Here is a 22,355-nt window from a genome sequence, read left to right as displayed (position 1 = left end):
GAGAGGAGATGGCTGATTGGTTGGCAAGTGAACTGTATCTCATAGAGGCATTGTCATGAAGAATACACTCATTGATGCTGATGCATTGATGCTGCTATATTTAAATTTTATAGCAGGCAGGGGGACACTGATTGTCAGGATATGGCACTGAGATATGAGCTGGCAAATTGCTGTCACCTATTTTGTTGAGTTGAAACAGGCACAGTGTGTGTACATGTACTTCCTGTTTGCAAAGAACTGGGTTCTGTCGAGTAATATTCACTGTAGGTATCAGTAAGCATGCATATGATGTTGAGGAGATGTCAAGAGAGCACAAAGTTGTCTTTGAGTTAAGAGGACCAAATAATAAAATTAATCATTAGTGTGATATTAAACATTGTTAATTAGGAGGTCATGCAAATGAAGACAATCTTTCAGAATTTCCCATGAAGGCTGATTCATCTCTGGCTACTTAATTACTAGTGAGTTGCTTTAAGTGACATATAATGTCTTCAAGAGAAATTAGTGAAAAAAAAACTTACATAGAAATGGTGCTCTGGAAAGAGCTCAATTATGTCATGAGTCTCTGGCCTAAACAATGTGATGTTGAGAAATTACAGAAGTAATTCATACATAGGAACTGAGTATAAGTCAAGGCTGCCTCCTACGGGGTTTAAGAGTCATTATTCCACCAGGTTTTGAGGAAGATTGGTAAAGGAATTTCATCGAGAGCATACAGGGATGGACTGTACAAAAGCTGTAGCATAGTATTGTTTTTGGTTTCCAAAGTCAGATAGACATACTGAAGAATTTTTAAAATTTTTGTACATATTGAGTATACAAAATAGGAGCAGAAATGGACCATTTGGTCTCTTGAGCCTGTGCCACAATTCAATAAAATCATGGCTGATCCATTGTGTTTTGAAATCCACATTTCCATCTATTCCTGATAACCCTTGATTCTCGTGCTTGAAAAGAATCTACCTTAATCTTATAAATATTCAATGACTCTGACTCCACTGTCATCTGAGTTCCAAAGTCACACAAATTTCTGAGAGAAAACAAATTCTCCTCAACTTTGTCCTGAAAGATACCTATCCCTAATTTTAAAATAATGCCTCTTAGATTTAGAGTGACCATTAGGAGGAAACACTCTTTCCATGTCCACCTTGTCAAGATCAATCAGGATAATATACACTTCAATCAAGTTACCCCTCTCTCCTCTAAACACAAGTTGAAACAAGCCCAGTCTCTCAAATCTATTATCATAAGACAGTCTGCTTATTCTTGGTATCAACCCATTATATCGCCTCTGAACACTGTTCAATTCATTCACAACCTTCCTTAATTAAGGAGCCAAATGTTGCACATACTATTCAAGATGTAGTCTCGCCAATGCCCAGTGTAACTGGAATGTAACATTGTTAGATTTATGTGCAATTCCTCTCTCAATAAAGGATAGCATCCTGAGAGCCTTCCTAATTACCGGCTGTCTTCATACCAACTTTTGGTGACTCATGCACCTGAGAGATGAATAGAAATGCTGAAGAACTTGTTAAAAAATTGTCAAATGTGAGAATGGGAAATGATCCAAACAAGTTGCTTTCATTCCATAGTGAAACACAGGAAGAAGTGTCTGTTGATTTCTTTGAAGTGAAAGTGAAATTGTGTAATAAAGGTAAAATACTGCAGATGCTGGAAATCTGAAGCAAACACAGAGATTGCTGGAGAAGCTCAGCAGGTCTAGCAGCATCTGAGAGAGAAACAGAGTTAATATTTCGAGTCTGGTTGTGACTCTTCTTCAGAACTAATATTCTGTGTGTTGTGCTCAATACCTATAATAAGTGGATAAACCTTGAATCCATGACCAATACCACAGATGTCAAAATGTTTGAAATTTTGTAAATTTATTGTAATTTAGACTTTCGATTCATACAGTAACGGCCAAAGGTGTTGGTGTCAGATAATGACCCTTAGTTTTAATCAGAAAAGTTGAAAATATTTATGAGTAACAATTGAGTCAAACACACTTAATTCCAGCATATTATCCAGCATCAAATGGAGATGCAGAAGCAAGCATGCTAATTGTGAATTTGTCTTTGCTGGAGTATTTGCTGGGTGACTAGACTAAACAGTAGTTGCCACATTTCTCTTTGAAAAAAGCAGAAGCTTTTCTTTTCTGATACAAAATAATACAACAGGCTAAAGTGAATGTCGGTGCCTATGAATGCTCAGTACTAAATTTGTTTGAAGTCTATTCTATTTAACATGGTGATGGTGTCACACAACACAATAGCGTGTATACTCAATATGAAGATGTGATTTTGTCTCTACAAGGACTAGGTGGTGGTCTGTCCTACTGATACTGTCAAGGACAGATGCCTCTATTACAAGTAGGTTGATGAGGACGAGCTGAGATATTGTACCATCTTGTTTTTTGATTTATCACCTGCAGGAAGTGCAGACTAATAAAATCCTTTGGGACTTGGCAAGATTTGTTAGTAGTGGTGTACTGAGCCTTTCCTAATGATGGACATTGAAGTCCCCCAAGCCAGAGTGCATTCTGTGCCCTTGCCACTTTTAGTACTTCCTTCACATGGTGTTCAAATTGGGCAAGAATTGATTTGAATTTGGGGGAGGTGGGGCAGAAATGAAATCTACAAATTTAACCAGCATGAGGCTTCTTTGTTCATTTTTATCTTAATGCCATGAAATCTCACAGTGTCCAATGTGAATATTGAGGACTCCCAAGGCAACTTCCTCCTGACTGTTTCCCAGTGTGCCACCAACTCTGGTGTGTTAGCCTTGCTCTTGGGATGGGACATATCCAAGAATGGTTATGGTGTTGTTTTGAAACATCATTTATAAGGTATGATTTTGTGAGAATGGCCATATCAGACTGGTGCTCGACTAGTATATGTGACAATTCACTCAGTTTTGGGACAGAGTTTTGTAAAGGGTACTTTGCAGGGTCAACAGGCATACTATCATCATCATCAATGTATGATGCTGGTGGGTTGTGCCTGTTCACTCGATTTAACCTTTTAGTAATTTTGTGGCTCCTTTGCTGATGGGACAATTACTTAACACATTTCTGTATCCAAAGCAAAGTTGCTGGAAAAGCTTAGCAGGTCTGGCAGCATCTGTGAAGGAAAAAACAGAGTTAACGTTTCGGGCCCGGTGACCCTTCCTCAGAACATCTTCTGTATGATGTATGCTTTATATAAAACATTCATATATTGCCTGTACAGAGCGGATTAGACCTTTGATTAATACAGTACCTGCTACTCTCATTTCTAATCTAGATGGATTATTAAGTCTTCCTCCTGGAGTAAATTGAAGGTTTCTGTTATAACTGGCACTAGCAGTGATTACCTGGTGCAGTTTAGTTAGCACAGCTAAAGAGATGATTATCACAAAAATGAGTTACTCAAGAGTATCTAGAATGGCAACTATAAATAACTAGAAGAGTGAGCTCTGGTTGGAGATCGTTGGTTTGGAAGCATTAACTCTGTTTCTCTCTCCAGCAATGCAGCAGACATTCTGAGTATTTCCAATTTTTTTTCTTTCCATTACGGGCTTTCATTACACATGGTATTTTGGTTTTGTAATTATTGTGGTTAAACTCGCAGTAAACCAGAGTAAAACTGAAGCATATGCTAGAGAGATGTACAAATTTTCCTCCCAGTATAATATTTATTTTATCTGTCCCTCTCTCTGGGAAATGAACCACCATAATTTGGTGGGCAGAATGCAGTCACTGGCTTATCCTTCCCTTAATACTTAAAAGGAAAACTATTTGGAATTTCCTCCTTATGATTATAGCTTGTAGTGTTTTCTTTTTTTCATGATACAATATATTAAGGCTGTGGTTATGGCATTTTTCAACAAAACATACCCTGAAAATTAAAGGGTCATAATTTAAAGTAAACACTTCAAAATTAAACTTGCTTTAAATTTGACCTTGTTTACAGTCCCTTGTTTTCCAATAACAGTAAGTTATTGCAGTTCATTATTTATTTAGAAGTGAAATGTTCTTTATTTTGATAAATTTAACAGACCAAGATCAGTACAGAAACTGAACTGAAATCTTGACATAATGTTTGTAATAAAGAATTTTTATTTAGCTAAGTGCCTTGCCATTGCCAAAGACACTCAAGGTCACCCTGCTAAGAAGCAAAAAAAAATCAATGTGTGTGCTTTCATCTGTTTTATTATTTGGTACTCATCAATATCAAAATTATTTTGGCTATTGCTGAAGATGATTTTATCAGAAATGGACTGTATTCTTTAATCAGTGGAAAATTTGTGAGAGGGCTGTGCACTATGCTGGAATTTAGGAAGTACTGCATTGCAGTACTTTAAGGCAGCAGCATTCTCTGTGGTGAGCTGCTATTTCACATCCTGAATTTCAGGACTCTTCAATAACATCCATGCCAATTATAATCCTTTCCAACCAAATTATTATCGCTTCCAGCTTGCAGATTTTGCACTATTTTACCCCCTAAGGCACACATTACCCCTTATGATATTTTTAGGGCAATTGGTTATTGCTACCATGTAATTAATTACCCATTAACCTCTTCAGTAGCAGAAAGTTTCACTCAGACCTGCACACATTCGCCTCTGTGGAGCATCTAGGATTTGTATCATGCATTTGTGCGAGAAGAAATATTTCACAGAGATAATTGCAAATCTATTGCTATAAAGATTGCACTCTCAGTTTTAGGCTAGATGCCTGACAAAAATCATCATTGTATAGACTAGTCCCCAATCTTGAAGGTTGTAAAAACAGGCAGAAATTTGTTGCAAATGCTTCAGAATTTATCGTACACTTGGCAACTCGATGATGGGTGCAGAGTTTTATATTTTATTAAAATTCTTCTCTCCTGTTTTCTGCAACATTTTTTGCTGTCAAAAAGCAGGAAGTTGACATACTCTCCATTATGCTGCGATAAGCTATGGCGGTATAGCACAGTGTGACTTTCCCAGCCTCACCATAACAGTTTGACATTTTGCAGGTATGATCTGAGAAACAAGGCACAACCACACATTGAGAAGTCGGCTGGCATCTTCCCAAACCCCAACACTCCATTGATGGTGACCATACACACCCTTACCCTCCTCTCCATCTACAGACACTGTCATCAGCCTCACTGCACCTTCATGACACATCTGTGACCCACTTACTGCACGGCTCTGCAATTTAATGCTGCACTTTGGAGCAGATCTGCACCTTTCATTGTGAGGTCACTTTGTTCATAGGGAGAGGCATCCATCACATTTACCCCTGAGGTAGCATCATCACTTTCCATCTTAGTGCCCACTCACTTTGTGACTGCCTGGATGCTCACATTATCTCTGCCTTGCCTTGCCTTACCTTACCTTGCTGTTTTGGACCTTCAGCCAGAGCTTGAAGACTCATAATACAATTGTCTTGACTTACATTTTAGCACAGACACAAATCCAGGCAGCTTCTCATGGAGATCCACAGTCATCAGTCAAGCAATGGACATATTGTTGTATGTTACTGTGCTACATAAATCTCACCATGTGCTAGCAGCTTCTGCAGTAAAAGTACTGTATTTACATCAATCAGATAGCCACATCTCAAAGTCTAAAGAGATTAGATGACAGCCAACTCAAGGAAGATACCCTTCAGGCAGTGTTGGTAGCCGGATATCAATCCACAGGCTTGAACATATTCAGTTGTCCACATGGGGTGGTCAGGATCAGGGATTCTTACATCTACAGTCCAGGGCACGTGTCATTCTCAGTCCTGCAGGTCCAGTGCAACTGGCCAAGGGAGCCACAGTGTATCAGCCAGGGAGCTGCACAGAGAAGAGGCAGGAGTCTGCTCAGTTATCAATTGGTGGTATCCACGTCAGTCAAGGGAAATGGGCCACTGTCACTACTAAAGTCTGCAGGTAAGCTGGGGAATGTAATTGTGAGGACTGGAGGAAGTGTGCTGGTATGTAAAGAGATAACAGTCATGCAGGGAGGCAACTGAACAATATGAATCAATCCCACTACTGGCATTGTATTGTGACCTGGAAAGATTTCCGCTAGTTACCAAAGTAGCAAACACTTTCTAATGTCCCGTAGCCTGTGCATGATACAAAAGCTGATCACTTGGACCATAAAACATTGTGTAGTGCCAAGAGTGGCTAGACTCTGTTCCTTCATTCTTTTAGTTACAGCTAGAATGACGTTTTGTTTATGCAGCCAATGATGAAAAGTGAACGTAAATACATACTTACAGTTATAAATACGCAATGAATTTTCACCACGCCATCTCAGAAGGTCTTCTTCCCTCTTTCCCTTCCTCGATATCACAGGGCAGTGCCAGATATTGCAGTTGGGTGGAGGGAGCCTGCCCTACACTTGAGTATTTTGGTCAGGTGGACCACAGAGGAATTTGTGACTAAAGGTCCCAGATGTGGGTGCACCTACCTCTGGGCAGCTCCTGCCCTCCTCGGCTTGAACTCTCACAAGGCTGAGGGTGGCAGGCAGGGTGGAGATGGAAAGCACAGTCATCTTTGCAGCATCCTGAGTGAAGACTTGTGGAGGGCCTTTATGCAGTTCCTCCTCTAGCTTGGTGGCTATTGACATGCCCTTGTCTCCATGTGAGGAAAAGGCACCTGGACTGAGGCCAGGCTTGATGCCGAGCACCAGTGGTTAAAACAATTAGGTCCAGACACTGAGATTGCTGGACCCGACTCTCCTTGGCAGCTGCCACCCTGCCCATAGGGGCATGCCAGTATTTGTGGAATCCTGCAACCTTTGAGTCAGTTTGCCCAGAGCCTCCGACAAACCCGTCTGCTGCTTCTCTATCTATTTGTGCATGTCTATGAAGCTTTGAATTGTCGACACTACGGGGTCCTCTTCTGACTGCAATCCTCTGTGTGCCAGTGACCTAGGGGGTTCTTTCCCTCTGGCCGCTCAAGAGATGAAGCAATGATGTGTTCACCAGCTTGTGCTCCAAAGTCTAAGTGAGCTGAAATACTGCAATCTGAGCTTGTGAATGGCACAGGAGGCAGCCTTGTTGGTTCATCCTCTGAGGGATCTGCAGATTCTTCCTCAGAAGGACAAGATGTCCTGTGGGTTTGCCCTGTTTACAGCACAGCCAATGTAAATTCTACAGGAGGCAAAGGGAGAATTTGCTGATGGCTTGTTTGTGATCAAGAGTGATGCCAACAGTGAGGGTTCAATTCCTGAACGAGCTGAGGTTAACATGAAGGACTCTTCTTTGCATCCTCTCCTCTTGCCTGAGGCATAATGACTCACCACCCGCAATCACCGCACTCTAATGGTCTGGTAAGACAATGATAACTTTACTAGAAGTTCAAGCATGTTAGAAGTGCATTCACAGTGCTAGCAATGGCATAGCAACGCAGCAAAGGACAATGATTCTGACTTAGTTACTGGGACAAAGATCTCAGCATTGTCACAGGAATGATCACAGTCTTCATCACCTAGCGTATGGATTCTGGCTATATCAGGCAACCCATCGCCTGTCTTGGTTCTTTCTGCCATACAGACCATTTTCTCGTGGAATGAGACAAAAGAAGGGATTGAGTGTGATGAAAGTGGGTGCCATAACTGTTAGTGCTGGTACATATGGTGTGGCGAGTGAGTAGAAAGCACAGAAGCTATACAAGGTTAGTCAGTGGGGATATGGTGGACAAAGATGAGTGAGGGAGGATGTTGCATGCAAAAATGAGGGTGGTAGAGTATGAGGCTTGGTGGGAGATGGGTGCACCAGCAGAGTTAGAGCAATTGTGAGATGGTAGAGAGAAGATGGTGGGACTTATTTTTGTGGAGCACAAAAGCCATTAACTTTCTTCCTGCATTGCTGCATGTTCTTCTGATCCCTGGAAATATCATTTACTCACATGGCCCTGAGGGGAAAGGACAGCCTTCCATTTACCAGGGTTTCTAGGTCACCGTCGGCAAAGTGGGCTTGCCAGGTTTCCTCTGCCCACCAGGTCTGGACCCACTCTGGACATGAAGGAGCTATGCAGGGGCTGCTAACACTTAACCTGGCACATAACTGCATTTTAAATATGGAGCTGCTGCTTGGAATCCTGGGAGTTGCCAGAAGTGGTGAATACCTGCCCCTCTTGTGAAAGAAAAAATGTGACCAGGGACTTGGTGCATAGCTAATGAGGTGAGTTTCAGAAAATAAAAATCTAGTGAGAAATCTAGTTAGGGGTCATGGAGAGAAATTCTCCAAGAAAGTCATCAAAATTGGCACCTAGCTAATTTCTGGTAAATGCAGCTCCTTCACCAATAAATTCTGTAATGAATCTGACTCCTCTACCTGAACACTCACCTTTCTGTAAGTCAGCTGCAATAAATTACTTAGCATTCAGTTGTAACCAATAAGCAAATAAACCTGGAGACAAAATATGAACAAGAGAATAGCATCTGGCTCTTCCCACTCACCTTTGGATAAGAATTTCTTGCTATTATGTCAGCCAACATTACAAATGTTTTTGCAAACATTTGGGCAGTTATTTCACTGCGAATACCAGAAAGAACCTTTGATAGAGCACTCGTGTTAGTATACAAAGTGTCCAAAGTAATTCACATTTTCCCTCCAAGATCTGTAGAGAGAAGTTGATTTTTGGAAGACTAAGTGCACTTGACTACTTGAGGGAATGTAATGCTTGGGGAGGTGATGGCCTAGTGCTATTGTCACTGGACTTTTAATCCAGAGACCTAAGTAATGTTCTGGGGACCTTGGATGGTGACAATGAAACTATTATCGGTTGTCGAAGAATCCATTTGGTTCACCAATGGCCTTTTGCCAAGAAATCCACCATCCCCACCTGGTCTGGTCTACATGTCACTCCTGACCCACAGCAATGTGTTTGATTGTTAACTGCCCTCTGGAATGGGAAATAAATGCTGGATAGACAGCGATACTCTCATCCGGTGATTGGATAAAGAAAAATCAAAACAGAACACTGGGAAAAAAGTTAACTGCTGCCTTAATAAACAGCTATAGAGGTAATAATGTGGACTTGAGGCCCAGGCAAATGAGTAGCTGTTATAATTCACTACACCTATAAGCTGCTTATGGACATTTTGATGACTTTTGAGCAGCAAATCACAGTTTAAAATGCTCTGTGCATGGGGTATAGGACACCTTTGAACAGGCAAGTCTGCTCAAACAGTCAGAATGAAGAATCCTCACTGGAACATGTATATTAAAGGTATGGGTTACAGAAAGTGAAGCTTTTCCCTGGATACCAAGAAGTACTCCTGAATTCTTCACATTCTGCGGGATTTTATCTCTACGATGTGTATCCTTTGGCTTTGTCAGATTCTTCAGAAATGCAGAATAACAGGCATTGTGGGAAGGAGCAATCCAAAGAAGGCTACAACAGCAGGATCCAGAGATGTTATGCTTCATGTTTCATGATTCAAAGGATCATGTTGGACTTTTGCATCCAAACCTAGGGTAATTTGAATGGAGGCGAGATATGAGGTGGTGTAGATTGAGGATGCTCTTCCTGACCCAGCCAATGCAGTAAAGGCCATTACCTACTTCCTGAAGCTATCCTTGTCTTATAGCAGCTCTCCAGTTTCCTGGGGCTTGGTAAAACTGACCAGCACATTAAAGTCTGTAATGCGGACAGTTTGATAGTTGATTTGTTGAAAAACCATCCTGGTGGCACGTACAAACAGTGATAACAACAAATAATCATAATTCATAATACAGTTATAGATAATTATTAAATTAAAAATGAAAATAAAATATAAAGTGTTGAAAGGATCACTACATATATAGTGTGTTTCATATTTATTACAAAAAAGATCACTTTAGGCAAAAATAAGCATGTAGTTCTCCTTAACTTAGAATAAAATGGAAAATGTACACAGTCTGCATTTTGTAAAGTCCATAGATCATATTTTGTTAGAGTGTGTCAAGTAAATTTTCAATCACCAACGTACTACTTATTAAGTTTTATAAAGTAGAGGATTGGGCTGCTTTGTGGTCTACTCATTCTGCATGTTTTTACTACAATGCTGTCTTTTCTTCTTAATTACAGGACTTAGGGGAAGGTGATGGTGCAGTGGTAATGTCACTAGGCTAGTAATTCAGAACTCTACGCCAATGCTTTGTATCATGGGTTTGAATCCTACTATGGTGAAGTTTGAATTCAATAAGATCTGGAATAAAGAGCTGGCCTAATGTTGACTATGTAACTATTGTTGATTGTTGTATAAAACCCATCTCATTTACCAACTTTTAAGGAAGGAAATCGGCCATCCTTACCTGGTCTGGCCTAAATGTGACTCCAGATCCACTGCAATGTGGTTAACTCTTAACTATTCTCTGAGTAATTTGGGATGAGTAATAAATGTTAGCTTTGCCAGCAATGCTAACATCCCATAAGTGAAGGTATAAAAAGAAATTCAATCACGTATTTACTTTGTGATGTTATGGCAAGGGATCATGGCAATGGGCATGGAGACTCAAGAGTTTTCTAGCAAAGTCCAGTCAGAGCTTTATCCACTTCTCAGCAAGGGACAGCTATATAGTTTTTTTTTAAATTGTATCAGATTGCTTTGCTATATGTTACCTAAGATTAATTTCAGTATTTGTTGCTTTGAGCATGTTGATATGTTGTTTGCAAAGTTCAGCATTCTAAGCAGGTGTTGCATAGTCAACAAGGGATCTAATGTAACTATTTAACAGAGTAACTAGGTCAATTTGAGATATACTTGAGAAGATGCATTATGCAAAGTCTTCCATTTGGTCTTTTAAGCATTTCACACACTTAAGTAATCACTTTGAACATAAATTCCTAATAGTTCATGCACACTTAGATTAAGTGAGTTAAATCAGAAACTGTTAGCTCCACTATAAATATTTTAATTCTCAAACCACCTCCAGTTTGGCTCACTCACTGCCCTGTCTCCATTAAATATGTCCCTTATTTACACCCAATCTCTGCACTCATCCATGTTAAAATTCACCTACAAAGCCTAACTCAGGACATGTACATTAGAATATTGAATGCAATATAAAATCATTCACAGAAAGCATAAATAAAGAGATGCAAAGAATAGGGGGATTGAGAGGCTAATTAGACTGAAACAGAAATTGCATATTTTTGAATGCCAACAATAATTAAAACATAAATGCATAAAATTCGACGCTAATAAAAGTTAATTTTCCGAGTCAGAGATGTTGTTGGACAATAGTTAACTTACCACACTATTAACAATTCATTTTCACTTGAATGGGCAAGCTGTAAGATTTTTTGGAATATTTAGAGTGTTTAGTATGTAAGGACAGCAATCTCATGCCCTTACATACATTTCAATGTTAAATCTCCAAACAAGATGCCACTTTAACAAAGCTTGTGGAGGACCAGGGCAATTCTGAGTGCAAATTCATGATTAAGACCATAAGTAATAGGGGCAGGATTAGGCCATTTGGCCCATCAAATCTGCTCCTCCATAGGATCATGGCTGATATGTTTCTCAACTCCATTCTCCCACATTCACCCTGTAACCCTTGATCCCCTTACTAATTAGGAACCTATCTTTCTCTTTCTTAAATACACTCAATAATTTGCTTTCCGCAGCCTTCTGTGACAATGAGTTTCACAGATTCCACAGATATTCCTCCTCATTTCAGTTATTTTAGAACTTCACGCTAAGGCTGTGCCTTCAGGTCATAGTCTCTCATACTAGTGGGGCGGTTATATTCACGATCCTCTCCTCACAGGGTGTAAGAGCTGAGCATCAGGTGCCCCATAATCTGCCTTGACTCTGTACTTACATCTATGGTGAGTGGGAGAATCAGACTAGCATTGGATGAGTGAGGCTAGTTCCTGGTTCATGAGGTGAATACTGTCAGAAAACTCACAAGGTCCTCGCAAAGAGAAACCCTCCATCAAATTCAACAAAACTGGCACTCAGCTGATTTCCATTAGGATTCAACACATGGCGCTTGAATGTCCTTATGATACCACAAGATTTTTCAAAACAACTGTTTTGAGATGTTCTCCCTGCTGTAACATATGCAAATGAAATTAGCATATTCTCACTTACTAAGGTCCCTTAAACAGTAGTGAGATAGATGGCCAGACAATACTCTCAAGGATGTTGGTTGAACTATAAGTGGTGAACAGGACAATGGGAAACCGTCTGTTTGTCATGTATGAAGACGCAAACTTTTACTTTCACCAAGGAATATAGGCTTGGTTAAACATCTAAACTGAAAGGTCACATTTCTAACAGTTACACACTCTCAGTATGCACTGAAATGCCAGCCTATATTATGTGCTTTGACTTTATGGTGAAGTGTGAGCTCATGACTTTGGAACTCAGGCAAGTATGTTTTGTACCACAGATGAGGGTGATACGTTATTGACCCAATAGTAAGTAATGTCCTCAAATCACTCCATGGAAAAATCTGATTTTTAACATCTAATTTACATTCTATGCCTGTATCGAAGCTGAACACTTCAGTGTGAGAGTGAAGTCACAAATATCTAGATTTAGTTCAAACATGTGTAATGAGTTCATGCCTCATCAAACTGAAAATAGTTACTTGTTTTTACATCAGCAAAGTGTACTGGTGAAAGTTGCTAGTTTCTGCAGGGGTTACTATTTGTAAAGTGCAAAAAGCAATGGCAATATGAAAAAATGCATGATGCTCCATTCTGTCAATAGGTCATGCAGTAGAATAAATCAGCCATAGCAGGAACTGCAGATGCTGGAGAATCTGAGATAACAAGGTGTAGAGCTGGATGAACACAGCAGGCCAAGCAGCATCAGAGGAGCGGAAAGCTGACGTTTTGGGCCTAGATCCTTCTTCAGAAATGGGGGAGGGGAAGGGGGTTCTAAAATAAATAGGGAGAGATGGGGAGGCGGATAGAAGATGGATAGAGGAGAAGATAGGTGGAGAGGAGACAGACAGGTCAAACAGGTGGGGATGGAGCGAGTAAAGGTGAGTGTAGGTGGGGAGTTAGGGAGGAGATAGGTCAGTCCAGGGAGGACAGACAGGTCAAGGGGGCGGGATGAGGTTAGTAGGTAGGAGATGGGGGTGGAGCTTGGGGTGGGAGGAGGGAATAGGTGGGAGGAAGGACAGGTTAGAGAGGCGGGGACGAGCTGGGCTGGTTTTGGGATGCGGTAGGGGGAGGGGAGATTTTGAAGCTTGTGAAGTCCACATTGATACCATTGGGCTGCAGGGTTCCCAAGCGGAATATGAGTTGCTGTTCTTGCAACCTTTGGGTGACATCGTTGTGGCACTGCAGGATGCCCAGGATGGACATGTCGTCTGAGGAATGGGAGGGGGAGTTGAAATGGTTCACGACTGGGAGGTGCAGTTGTTTATTGTGAACCGAGCGTAGATGTTCTGCAAAGCGGTCCCCAAGCCTCCGCTTGGTTTCCCCGATGTAGAGGAGGCCACAACGGGTACAGCGGATGCAGTATACCACATTAGCAGATGTGCAGGTGAACATCTGCTTGATGTGGAATGTCTTTTTGGGGCCTGGGATGGGGGTGAGGGAGGAGGTGTAGGGGCAGGTGTAGCACTTCCTGCGGTTGCAGGGAAAAGTGCCGGGTGTGGTGGGGCTGGAGGGGAGTGTGGAGAGGACAAGGGAGTCCCAGAGAGAGTGGTCCCTCCGGAACGCAGATAAGGGTGGGGAGGGAAAAATGCCTTTGGTGGTGGGGTCGGATTGCAGATGGCGGAAGTGTCAGAGGATGATGCGTTGGATCCGGTGGTTGGTGGGGTGGTACGTTAGGACGAGGGGGATTCTGTGTTAGTTGTTATTGCGGGGAGTGGGTTTGAGGGATGAGTTGCAGGAAATGTGGGAGACACGGTTGAGGGCGTTTTCGACCACTGAGGGGGGGACGTTGTGGTCCTTGAAAATTGAGGACATCTGAGATGTACAGGAGTGGAATGCCTCATCCTGGGAGCAGATGCGGCGGAGGCGAAGGAATTGGGAAATGGGGGATGGCATTTTTGCAGGAAGGTGTGTGGGAGGATGTGTATTCTAGGTAGCTGTGGGAGTCGGTGGGCTTGAAATCGGTTTCTACCCGGGGACAAGGGAGGCGCAGTTGTAGTATGGCGCACTGACCTCTACATCGCCGAGGCCAGGAGCCAACACTCCGACACCTCCTCCGACCGCCCCCTTGATCATGACCCCACTCCCGACCACCAAACCATCATCTCCCAAACCATCCACAACCTCATCACCTCAGGTGACCTCCCACCCACAGCCTCCAACCTCATCGTTCCCCAACCCCACACCGCCCGCTTCTATCTCCTTCTCAAAATCCACAAACCTGACTGTCCTGGTCGACCCATTGTCTCCGTCCGCTCCTGCTCCACCGAACTTATCTCCACCTATCTCGACTCCATTTTCTCCCCCTTGGTCCAGCAACTCCCTACCTACGTCTGTGACACCACCCACGCCCTCCACCTCCTCCAGAACTTCCAATTCCCCTGTCCCCAGCACCTCATCTTTACCATGGACGTCCAGTCCATATACACCTGCATTCCCCATACAGATGGCCTAAAGGCCCTCCGCTTCTTCCTGTCCCGCAGGCCCGACCAATCCCCCTCCACTGACACCCTCATCCGCTTAGCCGAACTCATCCTCACACTCAACAACTTCTGTTTCAATTCCTCCCACTTCCTACAGACAAAGGGGGTGGCCATGGGCACCCGCATGGGCCCAAGCTACGCCTGCCTCTTCAGGTTACGTGGAACAATCCGTCTTTCGTACCTATACTGGCCCTAAACCCCACCTCTTCCTCCGTTTCATTGATGACTGTATCGGCGCCATGAGGAGCTCGAACAGTTCATTCACTTCACCAACACCTTCCACCCCAACCTTAAGTTTACCTGGACCATCTCCAATACCTCTCTCTCCTTCCTGGACCTCTCTGTCTCCATCTCTGGCAACAATCTAGAAACCGATATCCATTTCAAGCCCATTGACTCCCACAGCTATCTAGAATACACCCCCTCCCACACACCTTCCTGCAAAAATGCCATCCCCTATTCCCAATTCCTTTGCCTCTGCCGCATCTGCTCCCAGGATGAGGCATTCCACTCCCGTACATCTCAGATGTCCTCATTTTTCAAGGACCGCAACTTCCCCCCCTCAGTGGTCCAAAACGCCGTCGACTGTGTATCCCGCATTTCCCGCATCTTATCCCTCACACCCCGTCCCCGCAATAACAACCAAAACAGAATCCCCCTCGTCCTAACGTACCACCCCACCAACCTCCGGATCCAACGCATCATTCTCTGACACTTCCGCCATCTGCAATCCGACCCCACTACCAAAGACATTTTTCCCTCCCCACCCTTATCTGCTTTCCGGAGGGACCACTCTCTCTGGGACTCCCTTGTCCTCTCCACACTCCCCTCCAGCCCCATCACACCCGGCACTTTTCCCTGCAACCGCAGGAAGTGCCACACCTGCCCCTACACCTCCTCCCTCACCCCCATCCCAGGCCCCAAGAAGACATTCCACATCAAGCAGATGTTCACCTGCACATCTGCTAATGTGGTATACTGCATCCGCTGTACCCGTTGTGGCCTCCTCTACATCGGGGAAACCAAGCGGAGGCTTGGGGACCGCTTTGCAGAACATCTACGCTCGGTTTGCACTAAACAACTGCACCTCCCAGTCGTGAACCATTTCAACTCCCCCTCCCATTCCTCAGACAACATGTCCATCCTGGGCATCCTGCAGTGCCACAACGATGCTACCCGAAGGTTGCAAGAACAGCAACTCATATTCCGCTTGGGAACCCTGCAGCCCAATGGTATCAATGTGGACCTCACAAGCTTCAAAATCTCCCCTCCCCCTACCGCATCCCAAAACCAGCCCAGATCGTCCCCGCCTCCCTAACCTGTCCTTCCTCCCACCTATCCCCTCCTCCCACCTCAAGCTCCACCCCCATCTCCTACCTACTAACCTCATCCCGCCCCCTTGACCTGTCTGTCCTCCCTGGACTGACCTATCCCCTCCTTAACTCCCCACCTACAGTCACCTTTACTGGCTCCACCCCGCCTCTTTGACCTGTCTGTCTCCTCTCCGCCTATCTTCTCCTCTATCCATCTTCCATCTGCCTCCCCCTCTCTCCCTATTTATTTCAGAACCCCCTTCCCCTCCCCCATTTCTGAAGAAGGGTCTCGGCCCGAAACGTCAGCCTTCCTGCTCCTCTGATGCTGCTTGGCCTGCTGTGTTCATCTAGCTCTACACCTTGTTATCTCGAATAAATCAGCCACCTTTCTTTGCCCAAGGCTTTATCCGGGAACAGACTCATTTACTTAGTTTGGAGCCTTCAAAGATGCATTAGCATTGAACACCCTGATCTGAGTGGATTTGCCCTCAGATATATGACAGAGTTCTCCTGCGGCCCAAGTCAAATCATGTTGTTTTCAATTATTTCTACTCTTTAATTTTCTATTTCTATAAACGATCCCCCAGGATCGATTAAATTACCGTGGTAAAAATTGTTCTAAAAGCTCAAAGAGCAACGATACCAGCTTTGCAGGCAATTTGTAATTTAGCCCCAACTGTGTTCAAAATTGCACTCATTTTCAGAACTTTTTTTGCTCAAGTTTTCATTCAAATTCACTTATATTTCACAAAATGTAATCAACACAATCAGGCAACTACTTAGAACATAAATCCTTTTCATTCCTTCGTTTATTTAAGACTGGCAACATTGTGCAGTTTTAGTATGACAGCTGAAAGTGCATCTATAAAACAACATTTTTAATAACAATTTAGAACCACTACCTGTGAGTAACCTCATTCTAAACAACTGAAAATGACTTTTATTTTAGAAAAATCATTTACTCAATACATTGATTTACATGAATCACTTTTATCGTGAGTTATGGAAGAAAATAATATTTAGAACCTCATAAAAAGCTCCTAATTGTATCCTGGCATCAAAGCAAAAAGCTTAATTTGAACAGCCTCCTCAAAGCCCGCTATAGATGAATTTGACAGATGTTTGCTATTGTGACTAAGATAGACTCAAAAAAATGGTCACTTTCATATTTAGGACCATCTTCTATCACAGTTTTTCTTAAACTGGTGGAATGGAGATTTGATTTGCACTGGTTTCAGTTTGCTCTCAGAGTTTCCCAATCTTTTGCAGTTTTGGCCATTATTGGGTAAATGGTGCTGCCAATCTAGTGGATATCCTGACGGATTATGTAGTAATCATGAAATAAGCTTGTCCCATTTTCCTGCTGCTCTTGGCTATCACATTCATGTTAACAGACCTCCTGTCTGGATAAATGATGCTGCCAGTTGAAAACGTTTGTGATCCATTAAATCTCCAATCCATTCATTGAATGATGATGAGGTATAAATATTATTTTAATATCACTGCCATAATCCACAGATACAGATTCCAAATTTCTACTATTAAATTGAGAGCTTTAAAGTTTCAGATAAAATAAAATGCTCAGAGCAAAAGATTTGAACTAAAATCATTTAACCAGAAACATACAAACGTTATGTGTTTATAACGATTTATAACAATTATGGGTTTGCATAAATTTTTTCTTCCACAAGTCACAGAGTTGTTAACCCATTTGCTGTGAAGAGCTTAGATCTTTCAATAAAATAGTTCGATTTTAAATAAGCCTGTTAATACAATTGTTGTTAATCTCTTGCATGGGTTTCCTGCGGGTGCTCCAGTTTCCTTCCACAGTCCAAAGTTGTGCAGGCTAGCTGGATTAGCCATAGGAAATGTAGGAATAGTGTCGGGGTTGGTGTGGACTTGATGGGCCAAATGACCTGCTTCCACACTGTTGGAATTCTGTGATTCTATATCTATTTTGCTTAATATTGGCTCCAGAAACCCTCTCTCTCTCTCTCAGTCAGATCCATTAGGGATACATTAAATATAAAGATCCAATCTAATTCATGAGGTGTACTATATACCACACCTCTGGTTGTGTACCAATACCATAAATGAACCCTGCTGCAACTGGGAAATTGGATGCCAGCAGTTGAGGCAAAGAAGAATTGAACCAGTATCTTCATACTCACCCCAAATTGCCAGTGCAATATACACCACATGTGCACTGATACTGATTCCTAACCAGTACAATATATTACTTGTACTCTTGACATACCTGTAAACTACTTCTTCAAAGCCCTCTGAACAGAAAAATCAGATATTGTGCCTTTTCATTAAAATGTACAGAAAACATAGTAACAGTAATTGTTTTCTGGAATGTTTTACACACTGATTCTCAATGTGACTGAGGCCCCATTGGGGCAATAGAATAAACAGGTTGAAATGTGAAAATGCAGCAAACTGTAATAAATTCTATGATATAAGGGGAGGCGATGGCTAGTGGTATTATCTCTGGACTGTTAATCTAGAAATTCAGATAATGTTCTGGGGACCCGGGTTCGAATCCCACCATGGCAGATGGTGGAATTTGAATTCAACAAAAATCTGGAATTAAGAGTCTAACGATGACTGTGAATCCATTGTTGATTGTTGGAAAAACCCATCTGGTTCACTAATGTCCTTTAGAGAAGGAGACTGCCACCCTTACCTGCTCTTGTCTACTTGTGATTACAGACCCACAGCAATGTGACTGACTCTTAACTGCCCTCTGGGCAATTAGGGATAGGCAATAAATGCTGCCTAGCCAGCGATGCCCTCATCTGTGAATAAATAAAGAAAAAACTTGATAAAATTGATTTGTTTGCTATTGACTATTGGGATGAGGAAACTAGATACAAAGTGCTTGTTAATAGCTGTTAAAGCCATCAGTTAAGCATTCCCAGATGAATCTGTGTTTTACATTTGAAGTGGTTTGTTTCCTCAATAATTTATTGCATTTCCAAAAAGAACAACGTGACTTTTTAAAAATAGAACACAAAAAAGTCTTATGTTCACTTCCTATAATGAAACAAAAGACATCATAATCATCCATCACGTACACTATGTATAACAGTTCTGCAACAGGAATAGATTTTGAGGCAATTCCAAGAATGTTTAGAAATGTAAAATAAATTGGACAAGTGACCAGGATTATTGTTAGAGTTAGAATTCTCCTGTATCTCAAGCTGGCCTGGAATTGAGCATTGAAGAGGATCTGATTTTCCTGGATGGTCAGCAGATATTGTCAGGCAACAGCATTTATCTGTTCAGCTCCTATTTTGGATTCTTGTTTCTGTGAAAATGTAAGAAAGAATGAGGAATGAAAGGTGTGCAGTCAAAAAAAACTTCAACCATGTTTTTCGACACTTGCTGAGGATCGATAATATCAAAGTTATTGCTCTCAAGTTATAATTGATGTAAATAATCTTTATTAAAATATAAGTATTGCATTACAATAGTGAATGATATGCCTCAATCTGTGCATTAGATTTAAAACACAACAGAGGAGACAATAATTTGTAAAACAATACAGTATAAGCTGAATAAAAGTATCTCAGATGGAAAGCAGATACTAATGGGATTAAGTTAAGTCACAGAGTGGTGTTGATATCTGTAGTGATTGTAATGAGGTCAGCCAGGTGGACCACATAGAATATGAGTTCCCTGAATGGGGCTGTTAATTTCATCTAATCAGGGAGTCCTGGCTGACTGATATAAACAGGAGTATCAGAGATTCTGTTCATTCTGAGAGCTAGCTCTGAGGGAGCTGGATCAGTGTCAAGGACTCTCCATGTGTAAATAAAGGGTGACGTGGTGACACAATACCGGCCTCTGTGGAGTTATTTCAGTATCTACAATGTAGAAGATTTCACTTCATTTAAAAAAAAAAGATTTTTAAGTTGTGCAATTGCAACCAAGCATTTCAGGCAGCCAGGGATGTAACACACATTGCATTCTGGGTAGCTCAATCCTCAATCAGTCACCAGAAAAATATGGCTGATTCTGCAATATTTTTAACATTAAATAACCTCTATTTTTGGAGAACATAAGAAAAATTTTACAGCTATCAGAGTGATTATTTAATGCAACAAAAAATGCTTCACTTTTGCTTTCACCTAACAACTAAAAAGATGTTTTGTGAAGAGTGTTTCAAAAATAGTTACAAAATCTCTGCAGAGATATTGAGGTACAGGGAATGTTTGAAACAGTGTAAGATGGCAGACAATGAAACATCACTCCCTGACACGCTCAATGCTTTCTATGCTCGGTTTGAGCAGAATACCACCAGCGTGGAGACACCTGCTCTGACAGCCCCAGACATACGTCTTGTCTCTGTCACCGCTGCAGACGTCAGATCAGTCTTCCTGGGAGTCAACCCAAGGAAAGCAACAGGCCCGGACAGTGTCCCCGGCCAAGCACTCAGATCCTGTGTGGACCAACTGGCAGAGGTATTCACCGACATCTTCAACGTCTCCCTCCTAGAAGCTGAAGTCCCCACTTGTTTCAAGAAGACCACCACCATCCCCGTACCCAGGAAAACACATGCAGTGTGCCTTAATGACTACCGCCCAGTGGTTTTGACTGCAATAATCATGAAGTACTTCAAGAGGCTGGTCATGGCCCACATCAACTCCAGTCTCCCAACCTACCTCGATCCCCTACAGTTTGCCTACTGACATAACAGTTCCACAGAGGATGCCATATCCCTTGCCCTGCACTCATCCCTGGAACATCTGGAAAACAAAGACACCTACGTCAGACTCCTGCTCGTTGACTACAGCACCGCCTTCAACACCATTATCTCCTCCAGACTGATCTGAAAACTCCATGACCTTGGTCTCGGCTCCGCCCTCTGCAACTGGATCCTCAGCTTTCTAACCCATAGACAGCAATCAGTGAGAATAGGTAACTGCACCTCCTCCACAATAACACTCAACACTGGAGCCCCCCAGGGATGTGTTCTCAGCCCCCTACTGTACTCCCTGTACACCCACAACTGTGTTGCAAAATTCTAAATAAATGCCAGGTACAAGTTCACTGACAACACCACTGTAGTGGGACAGATACCTAACAAAGACAAGTCAAACTACAGAAGGGAAATAGAGGGCTTGGTGACATGGTGCAATGATAACCTCTCTCTCTCAATGTCAGCAAAACTAAAGAACCAATCATTGACTTCTGAAAGAAAGGAGGAGAACACGCCCCTATCTACATCAGTGGAACTGATGTTGAGAGAGTGAAGAGCATCAAGCTCCTCGGAGTGACAATAACCGACGACCTGTCCTGGACTTCCCAGGTAAATGCGACAGTCAAGGCTGCACAACAATGCCTTTTCTTCCTCAGGTGGCTCAGGAAATTTGGCATGTCCATAAGGTCCTTTACCAACTTCTACAAATACATCATTGAAAGCATACTGACTGGGTGCATCACCGGCCTGGTATGGCAACTGCTCTGCCCAGGCCTGTAAGAAACTACAGAAGGTGGTGTGCACAGCCCAGACCGTCACGGAAGCCAAGCTTCCATCCATGGGCTCCATTTACATGGCCCACTGCCCGCAGAAAGTCGGCCAACATCATCAAAGATCCATTGCACCCCAGTAATGATCTCCTCCAACCTCTTCCGTCAGGCAGAAGATACAGAAGGATGAACACGTGCACAAGTGGGTTCAGAAACAGCTTATTTCCAGCTGTTATCAGACTGTTGAATGGACTCTAACCTCAAATAATGTAACCCACAATGTAACCTGTATGCCTCAAGTCTTTTTGATCTGTACATCCTTTGCTTGCTGTGATCTGCCTGTATTGCTCGTAAACAAAGCTTTTCACTGCATTTCGGTACATATGACAATAAAATCAAAATAGAATCAAATGTTTGTATGCTGCTAACATAAATAAGCAGGAGAAGCTTTGAAAGGTCTGTTTCGTTTCGAATGTGACTGTTGTTACGCTAATTTATCACCTTAATTGAACAAAAGATTTCCAATTTCAAATTCAATGCTAATGTAAATCCAAGTAAATATGTTTTGAATCAAAGACCTATAATTGTATTTAGTGCAAAAGTACAGAAAAAATAACTGAAATAATATACAAATGACTGTTCACACAAAACAGAAATTTAATTTGAAGTAATGAAATCAGATATTGCTGGAAAAACCCAGTAGGGAATAGAGCCAAAGATTCCCTACAGTGTGGAAACAGGCAATTTGGCCCAACATTTCCACACCGACTCTCTGAAGACCATCCCACCCAGACTCACTCCCCTACCCTATCCCTGCAACCCTGTATACTGTATGCCTAAAAGACCTACTTCAAATTAAACAAAAAAAAACAGAAAGAACTGCAGATGTTGGTGATCAGAAACAAAATCAGATATTGCTAGAAAGACTCAGCAGGTCAGGCAGCATATGTGGAGAGAAAGCAGAGTTAACGTTTCAGGTCCAGTAACCTTTCTTCAGAACAGTTTTG

The sequence above is a fragment of the Rhincodon typus genome, chromosome 25 (genome assembly GCF_021869965.1).
Source record: "Rhincodon typus isolate 14 chromosome 25, sRhiTyp1.1, whole genome shotgun sequence".
In the NCBI taxonomy this organism is placed as follows: domain Eukaryota; kingdom Metazoa; phylum Chordata; class Chondrichthyes; order Orectolobiformes; family Rhincodontidae; genus Rhincodon; species Rhincodon typus.
The sequence above is the reverse complement of the archived record's forward strand: the minus strand, read 5'-3'. Positions refer to the sequence as shown.